This window comes from Phascolarctos cinereus, unplaced genomic scaffold, assembly GCF_003287225.1.
Source record: "Phascolarctos cinereus isolate Bilbo 61053 unplaced genomic scaffold, phaCin_HiC Scaffold_1;HRSCAF=81, whole genome shotgun sequence".
In the NCBI taxonomy this organism is placed as follows: Eukaryota; Metazoa; Chordata; class Mammalia; order Diprotodontia; family Phascolarctidae; genus Phascolarctos; species Phascolarctos cinereus.
In genome coordinates, this window is record NW_027555514.1 from 237,908,496 (window position 1) to 237,919,345 (window position 10,850).

The window sequence follows — 10,850 nt, forward strand, 5'->3', positions numbered from 1 at the left end:
AACATCAATACAAATTTTAAGAAAGAGGCAATAAGTCTAGTTTGCCTTGAACATGGAATGTATGAGGGTGGTAGTATACAGTAAGTCTAAAAAGGAGGTGTGGAACCAAACTGAAGAGGGCCTTGAACGCAAATTAAGGAATTTATATTTTAATGAGCTGGTGGATTCCTCTGTTGGCAGAACATGAAGCATTCTTTTTTTTCCCTTTAATTATTTATTTGTTTTTCATTTTCAACATTCAGTTCTAAATTTTCTCCCCCTCTCTCCATTCCCTCCTCCCCAAGATGGCATGCAATCTGATATAGGCTATATATATACAATTATATTAAACATATTTCCACATTAGTCAGAACATGTAGCATTCTTATATATTAAGGGTAGAATGGAGGGGAGTAATGCATCAAGCCGTTATCGGTTATTTATAGCTTAGTATTAGTTAGCTTAATTGGCCTCTTTCTTCTCATATACGAATGCACTTTTAGACTGATGACAGAATTTCAGATATTATTGGACATCCTATTGAGCTAGATAGGTCACCTTTCAAATCAAGAAGGCAACTACCAAATCTGCTTTTTCATAAAGCCAGCTCTGCCTTTCATAACCAAGATATAGGAAAAAAAAAACAAACCTCAGTAACAACTGATAACATGTAGTGAGTTAATGTGATCATTTTTCTGTTCATACCAAGTTAATTTGAGATAGGTGGAAAATATGATATTGCATTCAGACTCCCAAAGGTTTTACATCTCTGTGATATCACTTTTTCATCATTGCATCCTCATGAGGCAAAAACAAAGAAGTAGAGATGAATAATCTTTCAGAGTTGGAGGAGAGCAATTTTTGTTTATCAGTAGAGACAGGGATAGCAGTGAGAATACCAATAGTGTTACTCATCGTACGGTCATGTGGACGAGGGCCTCCATTTCGCTAAGCCTTTTTTTCTCCATCGATAAAATTAGAATAATAATATCTTTTCTCACACTATTTCTCAGAGCTGTGATTGGAAGAATTACTAAGATATAAGTAAGGTTCCCTGCTACTGGGGAAAGCAAAGTGCTGCAGATATAGAAATAGAGAGAGGTCTTATTTTAGGGTGAAAAACCATGATGTTTATTCATTGTTTTGTCATGAATAACTGAAGTATTCTTTCTGAAAATAGGGCCCTTCGATTGGCGCAGTGAGTACAGTGCTAGGCCTGGAGTCAGAAGGACTCATCTTCCTGAGTTCATCTGGTCTCAGACACTAACTAGCTGTGTGACCCAGGCAGGTCACTTAACCCTGTTTGCTTCAGTTTCCTCATCAGTAAAATGAGCTGGAAAAGGAAATAGCAAATCCGTTTAGTATATTTCCCAAGAAAACTCCAAATGGGGTTATGAAGAGTCAGACATGACTGAAAAATGACTGAACAACAACTAAATTGTAGCTGTTATATAGCTGACTAAAATTCCCGAAAAAGAAGACAAAATTTACCCAATTTATTCCCATGTAGTATTAGAAAGCCTGGGAAATGACAATAATGTCTGGAACTCATCTAGTGATGTTTTTGTGAACACTTTCACCACTGCTGGCAACTTTTGAATATTCCCTTGTGACTGATACCCTCCTGACCTCCATTGTGATTTTATGTAATATAGAGAAAGCTTAAGCTATATTTTCAGAGAGGTGGCTTATCCTAGTGGATAGAATGTTGGACTTGGAGTAAGAAGGATCTATGTCCAAACCTACCTTTGACTCTTATGACCAAGGGCAAATCACTTAACCTCTTTTCACTTCCGTTCTCTGATCTATAAAATTTGACTAAATAACTGCCCTGTTGAGAAGGTCAAATGAGATAGCATATGTGGAGTGTTTTGCAATTTCAAAGCATTATTTATATGTCTAGTATTTTGTTACCAAGATATGTCAAATTTTGAGGCTCCTTTCATCAGTGCCTTAACTTTCCCTTCTGAGTCAGTCTTGTCTCATTTTCTTCCAGATTTTATTAATAGGCAATGTAGCATCTATCCATGTCTGCCCATTCTGTGCAACTCTTGTCCATGACCTCACATAAATTCATTGTGGGGGAGGGATATCTATCCAATGGACTACAGGCCTTTTTTATTTTCATTTAACATGAAGATTACAATGGAGCATTCATGCTGGCTACATTCCATTTACCATCATCACTACATAACCACATTTTCTTCAATGATACATTTCCCAAATGACATCATTTACTTCTGTATTCTTTGAAGTTCCTTATATAAAATACATATACACTCTATACCTCTCCAATGCCCTTTCCGTGATCCTCATTTCACTTCCTCAGAGATTTTTCATTTTTCATTCTTGTAGTTTCATGAGAACAAAAGTAGAATATTGGCATTACAAAGGTGGACCTTTGTTTCTGGGAGAAATCTGAAGTCTTTAAAAGAGCTTTTGCAGTTTCCTGAAGGCTGTCTATCCCACTCCCCTGCTGTTGAGTTTTGGGCCAAACTTGTTATCCATTTGTACTATCTCAGATAAACCCATAAATAGACAAATCCTATCGGTCATCCCTTCAAATGAGTATTACAATCCAATATCCTCCAATCTACTTGGTTTTTCCCTTTGTAGATGATCTGGCCAAATTCTTTGAGTGGTTACCAATCTCGTCTAGAGTCTTTGCATGATTTTGGAGTTTGATTCAACCAGTACAACATCATTTACATGAATATCGGGAATACCTTTTCATTTTGGATTCTGCACTGCCATCTCCTTTATCACACTGGCAAATATCTTTGGTGAGCATCTGGCTCCCTGTTTTATGCCTTGCCTGATAATTATGATTAAAGAGTCACATCTCTGTTGTTATATCTTTCAGCAGAATCTTGGATGGTTTTAATATGTGAATGGGAAACACCTTATTGGAAGAGAACATTTAAGGCAGTATTTTGCTTTACTGCATCAAATGATTTTTATTTAATGCTCAACAAGCAATAAGCTTGGTTAATAGAAAACCCCAATGATCCAGTCATACACACACTTTTATTGAAGAGACTGAATTGTATTTTATATATTTTATGAACAAGTTTCCTGATTTTCTGTTAGATTCTGATTCAGCCACCAAAGTATATAACTTTCTGAAAATGCTGGGATAAAACTTGATGTGAGGTTAAGACCTTTGCCTGACATCCTGTTCAAAAACTTTAAGTAAAAATCAATAGAATATGTCCAGATAGGTCTTTGAAGCATAGCTATTTGCATATTGTTTCTTCCCTTAGAATATAAGCACCTTGAGGGCAGAAATTGTCTTTTTGTCTTTTTATCTTCTGGAATTAGTGCTGTGCCTGGCGTAAATGCTTAATAAATGATTGTTGAGTGACTATTGAATGACTTATTGAAACAGTTACTTGTCTACATGATTATATAGTGTGTTATTACTGTTAAAAGTCTAAAACATAAGGAGATGATTCATGGAACTTTAAGTTCCCCCCTCTTTCCTTCCCTAACAAATGTAGAGGGAATGAGCCTTTATCACTCTCACTCTTTGAGAACCAGGAGATGAGTCAGTCTACTCTGTAGAATACTACAAGGGTAGGATCACTGAATCTCAAGTCTTCTTCACTCATTCACTGTGCCATCTAGCAGTCTCTAAAGTTGTCTAATCCATTTTCTTTGCAGCAACACTTTAAATACTTGAAGACCACTGTGATGTCCCTCTTAAGGCCATTCTTCCCTTTCCATCAGCAGCTCTGTTTGGTTTGGACTCCAAGGAACATGATGCACTCCCCCTCACTCCCCATCAGGGATAAGCTGAAATATCATGAGGATTAATTCAGTTTTGGGTGTTTGACACCTTCTCAGCTCCTTCAGCCTTCTCTGCCCTCTGCATTAAACTACTCCCAAAGCTTTCTTTTATAGAAGATCGGGATTTTGATTTTCCAGGCAAATGCACATTTTGCATGAGCAGCTCTACTTGGTTTGGACTCCACAGACTATGATACCGCCTTGCTGGATGCTCTCTGGTGCTCTGCCTGACTTTCTAGCTTCCTTTTGTGTGTTGTTTTCCCTCATTAGATTGTAAACTCCTTGAGAGCAGGTACTGCCTTTCTTTTTTCTTATTTGTATCACCAGCACTTAGCACAATGCCTGGCACATAGTAGATGCTTAATCAGTGTTTATTAAATTGATTGAATATTGAATTAAGCATTCTGTCCCTGGCTCGTATACAAAACTATCCAAGGGAAAAGGAGGGAGCAACGTGGTATTGGATTGCCAGAAAGAAATAATTACCAGTTCTTAAGGCTATTAATCCAGAAGAGATAAAAAACACTATTTTGGGGTAAAAAAAAAGAACTTAGCCATGATGATGAAGAGAAGGCCTTCTTACTCCTGTGGCTGCTACCCACAAAGGATTGAACAAGGATAGGAAGGAAAAGAGAGAAAATGATCATAATACACACTTGACATCTATGAGACAAGAGAAAGCCACATCTTTGGGCTCTTCATGTTTAGAGGTTTTAAACAAGATTTGTCTTGTACATATGTCCATCAAAGGTCATTGTGCTCAAATCAAATTATTTCAGCATTTTTGAAGATGGTGTACTTTGGTGCCTGAATCAGATGCCAATAGAATAGCATGAAACTTATAATTTGTAAATACTCTTCAACTTTCTGATAGATGAAAAGACTCAGGATAACAGATCTGTGCTTTTAGAGAGCCACTTTCAGGGCAATTGATGTCTTCTGGGTTGGATTGTTTGGTTGGATCACACCAACCAATGTGTCGATCATGAAAAACATGTCACAACCATGCCAGAAGATATCTAGGTAGAATCTTGCATATGTAGAGATTGTACTTAATGTCTACTATGATAGGAAATGTTCATTAATTTCAATGCAGCAAAAAAAAAATCTCTTCTTCTTCTTGGTAGCTCTGAACATTAGATATTGGGTCTGTTGCCCTCTATGTTACTTAGAGGCAGTAACTGCACTAAGTGATTTCCAAAGCTGGTCATTAGCATTCCCTTTTAGGGATACTTGCACCCTTGAAGGACACAGTCAATTTAGATTGGAAAAAGCCTGTTACTAGCACTCAGTTGCTGGATCTTTTTTACTCTAATTTAAGCAGTTCCTCACTGGGGCCTCATTAAACATCTGGGATAAAAAGAGGCATTGTTTTTCCAAGAATGAATGCCACATAAGTAATCAAGCATTCATAACACAAAATGAATCAGTTATCCAGCATTATTAAGTATCTACAATGTAAAAGGCATTGTTCTAGGTAGTAAGAATGCAAAGACAAAAAAATCAGTCCTTGCTCTCAAGCAGTTTCCATTCTACTGGAGGAAACAACAGATATACACACATACAGACACACCCATATAGATATACATATGTATATGCAAATAGATGTATAGAAATATATAGATATAGACATAGACATATGTATATATATACACACATACAGGTGTGTGCATCTATTTATATATATACATACACACACACATATAATGGCTTTTAAGACTGGGCTGGGAACAGGCACTAGCATCTGGAGGAGATCAGGAAATGATAAACACAATAGGTTGAATAGTTAAACAAATTATTCCTACCTTCAGCAAGAGTTCTTTTCTTGGCTCCCCTTCCTCACCCCTTCTCCCTTTTCCATCCTCTATTGCCTCTCCTCTTTGATTATCTCTCATTTGCCTCGTATATATCCTATATGTCCATTGTTGTTTGCATGCATTCTCCTTCATTAGACTATGAACACCTTGATATCAGGTACCATTTTGGTCTTTCTTTATATCCCCAGTGCTAAGCACAGTGCCTGGCTATGTGCTAGTGTTGTCGTTGTTGGTCTTTTGTTTGCAGAGAAGACCAGTGACATCATGGGGTGATTTCTTGACTTGCAAGTTACTTGGATTTGGGAAGCAGAGTTGCACAAAGTCATCAGTCTCATTCTCTTTTCCTGAGTCATTGCGGTCCAGTGGCAAGGCAATGGCCAGGGATGCAGTGGATGGCCTTGGTGTCTTTGATGTCTGATCAGGATGTAAGTGCTCCATAGCACCTGCTTCAGCCTTCATGGCCATTTGAACAAATTGTTCTTGTCCACCCATTCCACTGGGGGTGGGGAGGGTGGGGGAGTCTTCACATGCTTAGGGTAGACATTCCCCAACTCACTGACAGGTTTGAGGTCTGTTGGTTGCCCTCAACCTGGGTTAGCCCATCTGCCTAAAACTCTAGATTGTTTTACTGGGGTGTGTGGCTGCTGCAAATGCTACAGCTTCTTGGAGCCACAGGTGAGAGTTGGGTGGCAGGTGAACTAAGTAAGCACTTAATACATTCTTATTGATTTACTGACTGATTCAGTGGTTTATCTTGTCTACATGACCACAAGCAACCAATTTAACTTCTTTTCCTGATTTTATGAGTTGATTTATTTTGCTCCCTTCCCTCTCCCCCTCCAAAAAAGGAGTGGTGGTGGAGTTAATCTGATGTTTTATGGTTTGGAAGTAATCCTGGGTTCATCATGGCTAAGCCAGCAGAGTACAAGCTATGGTAGGTCTGGCCAAGCTGGAATGATTGCATGGAAGATCTCGAGTATAATCTGATGATGGACCGAGTTCATCACACAAAGACCAAGCTAGCTAAGTTAGCCATTTATTGTCATCTTGCTGCAGAGTGATTGATGAATTTTTTTTCTGGCCCCAGGAATTCTAGAGTACTAGCTACTAAGGCACTAAAGTGTTGAGGGCTGCCATCTACATTGATGAAGGGACCACTGATATTGATGAAATCATAGATCCTCAAAGTGCTTAAGTAGATCCAGCTTCCATCTCTGCCTTAATGAATTTCTATTGAAATTTCTGTGAAAGACAAAGACTAACATTGCATATATGATAGTAAATCTAGGGATAAAGACCTCTGACTCTGAGTGCAGTGTTTTAGCTAGAAAGCCCCCAAATTATTACCATAATCATCAGATGGGGTTTATTTAGCACAAAATGACCTGGAAAGTACTCAACAAAATTTGCTAACATTGAAAATGGATCATTTAGGTTTTTAGATGAGCTAACTTTTGCCTCAGACACTTAAGTATAGCCATTATTTGTCTTTTCCCTGAACAGATAAGAAATATGAAGTATTTATACTTTGCCTTTATGAGTATTTAACTGCAAGGTTGTACTGTAGTCTTTAGTGTATTTCCTAGATATACAGATTAATATTCAATATAGCAAATATTTCATATTTATCCAGTGTGTTAGACTCTTTTTTCCCCTACAGATGCGTTTTCTTTTCTAGAAGGCATTGTAGTGTTATTAGAAACCGTAACACTGTATTTATATAAAATGAGACTTCAGTATAATTGTCAGTGTAATTAACATTCAAGAAGAAATTATTTATTTAGGAGCACAGTTCACAATTCAGCCTCACTATGTAACAAAAGGTCTTTTAATGTTAAAAAAGGACATTAATCTCAGAAAAGGGAAATGAACACATAATAAAGGATGTGGATAGATGCAAGACATAGTGAGTTACAAACATTTTCCCACCCTGGGAATAATCCATTTTCTCCAGAAAAGTCTAGGCATGTTTCAAATCTCACTGGAATGTGTGAGGTTGGCTCTTACATTGATTGGACATTCTGTGCTGGCTTGAAAATCACACAGCAAGTGAATTAAAAATGACTCAAGGGTTAGCTAACACTCATGTGGCTTGAGCATCAACAGAGCCAGAGAGGCTGTCAAATGGTTTCTCTGGGCTGACTGAAAGAATGACCATTAACAACTTAGTGAGATTTGCAGAAAGTGAGGGCTATGTGGTTGATTCTTTCATTCTCAACTCTACTGTGATTTTCTACCTCAGGTCCTATCCCCTGATATATTTACGATCAGGATAATTCTTTTCTGCCTGTTTTCAAATTTCAGCAAGTTTTAGTACTAACTGTCAAAAGAAATCAGAGATATTCCTATGTCACACCTTTTATTTCTGGGATTGATAGAAATACAAATGAGAAGAGGATGATCAGAAATACTGTTGTCATCTGTTATATCCAGATCTCCTACCAGACTGCAGGATATCATGGTGAAACGGGAATATTTTTCTTTTTCATTGGGCTAGGACTATGATTCCATCAGTGGGGTGCCATTCTTCTCTACTTCATAGACTTCTGTTAATTATGGTTGTACAGAGTTCCTGGGGTATTGAGAGGTTAAGTGACTTGCTCCAGGTCACATGGCCACTGTGTATCAGAGGCAGGATTTTAGCCCCGGTCTTCCTGTGTATAAGGCCAGATTTTATCCACCACACCACAATGCCTCTCATTGTGGGGCTTAGAAGAGTGAAAAAGAGAATGAAAACTCCTTGAAAACAGATGTTTTATTTTTTCTTTGTATCTATAGACCTAGCATTTGTTGTTCAGTCATTCAATTACGACCAGCTCTTTGTGACCCCATGGACCAGAATATACCAGGCCCTTCTGTCATTCAATGTATCTTAAAGCCTGTCCAAGTTCATGTTTGTTGTTTCCATGACATTATCTATCCATCTCATCCTTTACTGTCCCCTTTTCCTTTTTCCTTCAGTGTTTCCCACCATCAGGGTTTTTTTCAATTAGTCACATCTTCTCATTATGTGACCAGAGCATTTAAGCTTCAGCTTCAGTATTTGACCTTTCAGTGAATAGCCTGAATTAATTTCTTTAAATATTAGCTAATTTGACCTCCTTTTTGTCCAAGGGACTCTCAAAAATCTTCTCCAGCACCACAATTTGAAAGCGTTGATTCTCTAGCATTCAGCTTTCCTTATAGTCCAACTCTTGCAGCCATTCATTGCTACTGGAAAAACCATAGTTTTGACTATATGGACCTTTGTTGGCAAGGTGATCTCTCTGCTTTTTGGTATGCTGTCCATATTTGCCATAGCTTTCCTTCCAAAGAGGAAGCATCTTTTGATTTTATGGCTGTAGTCACCATCTGCAATGATCTTTGAGCCTAAGAATATAAAATCTGATACTGCTTGTCTTTCTTCTCTCTTTATTAGTAGTGTGCTTAATAAATGTTTACTGATTGATAGGATAGATTGTTTTTGGCATGGATGTGAAATTTATCTAATTTCTTTACATTTTCTTAAATTTTTTTCAGAGAACAAAAAAATATTTAAGTGCTTACCATATGACAAGTGAGGTACTAAACATTGGAGATACAAATATAAAAAGTAAGATGATCCCTCTTTGAGAAGAGTTTATATTTTGATGGAGAAAACAGCACACATAGAGGAGAAGTCACAAAGATAGTAAGTAGAACAACAAGGCAGTCAACTGACATGCCCTTTTGATGGGGCATTAAAGTTCTAAGAACAAGAGATGGAAAGGAGAGGAGGGGACTGTGCATGGGAGAAGGAAGGAAAACGTGAGGACCCACTGCCCTAAGGAGTATAGAGCCAAGTATTTCATCTTCTTCCCAGCATGGCCTTATTGGCCCAATTTGGAGGCTAGATTAAGCACTAGTAGAAGGAACTGCAGTTCCGAAAATGATTGTGGTGAAGATGAGGATTCATGGACCCAAAGAATACAGAACTGAGTGGCTTAGCTCTTTCTTATTATCATCTGTGGTGGTCAAGTCTGGAGACTGGAATAGCAACAAGAATGTCAGAGAACTGTATCTTTTGGTTTCATTTTATTACTGTACCAGGTAACTTTATAAGAGATGAATATAGAGATTTCTGATTGGTCTTTCTGATTTCTCATTGATTTCTGATGATTACCTGTATAAAATAAGGAGAAGGGGACTAGAAGAGACATTGCCTAATCCTGGTGTTCAAGGACTTTGCCTGCCTCTCACTCATCTAACGTGCTATAAGAGTGGGTAGGGCCCTTCTTCTAATTTCTGATGGGACAGGCAGGGTCTAGCACTCTGATGGTACTCTTCTATCTCTAAGAGTTCTCCCTAATCAACCTAACTGCCACACCTTTAAATATCTCTAATTTAGGAGTACAAATCTGGATTTAATGGGAAGGATGCTTCCCTAATCATTCTTAAGAAAAAGTCAACTCAGGCAAAAAGTATTTAATAACAACCTATTAGTTGTCAAACACTGTGTGAAGCTCTGAGGTTATCTAATTGAGGATATAACATGAAAACAAATATGTACAAATAATATATACAGGAGAAATTAGAGCTAATCAAAAGAGGGAAGGTATTACCATTATGAGGGTTTAAGAAAGCCTTCTCACACAAGATAGGATTTTAGTTGGGACCTGAAGGAAGTCAGGAAAGCCAGAAAGCATAGATGAGGAGGGTGAGAATTCTAGGCATGGAGAATAGCTAGCAAAAATGCCTGGAATCAGGAGATGGAGTGTCTTGTATGAGAAACAAGCAAGGATGCCAGTGTCACTAGATTACAGGGTATGTAGAGGTCAGGAACCTGTAAGAAGATTGGAAAGGTAGGAAAGGGCTAGATTGGGAAAAGGTTTTGAATATCAAACAGAACTTTTTATATTTGACCCTGCATAGGGAGCCACTGGAGTTTATTGAATAGAGAGGGTGACATGTTCAGATCTATACTTTAGGAAGATTTATTTGATAGGTGAATGGAGGATGGACCAGAGTTGGGAGAGATGTGAGGCAGGACTAAGAACCAGCAGGCTTTTGTGGTGTCCAAGCAGGAGGTGATGAGGGCCTACACCAAGATGGTAGCCATACCAAAGAAGAGAAGGGGGCATAGGCAAAAGATGTTACAAAGGTAGAACTGACAGGGCTTGGCCACAGTTTGGACATGCAGGATGAAAGAGAGTGAGGAGTTGAGAATCATACCTAGGTTACCTACCCTTGGTGGTCATGGACTTTACCTACCTCTCCCCTATCTATTGGTGGTGCCCTTGACAGCAA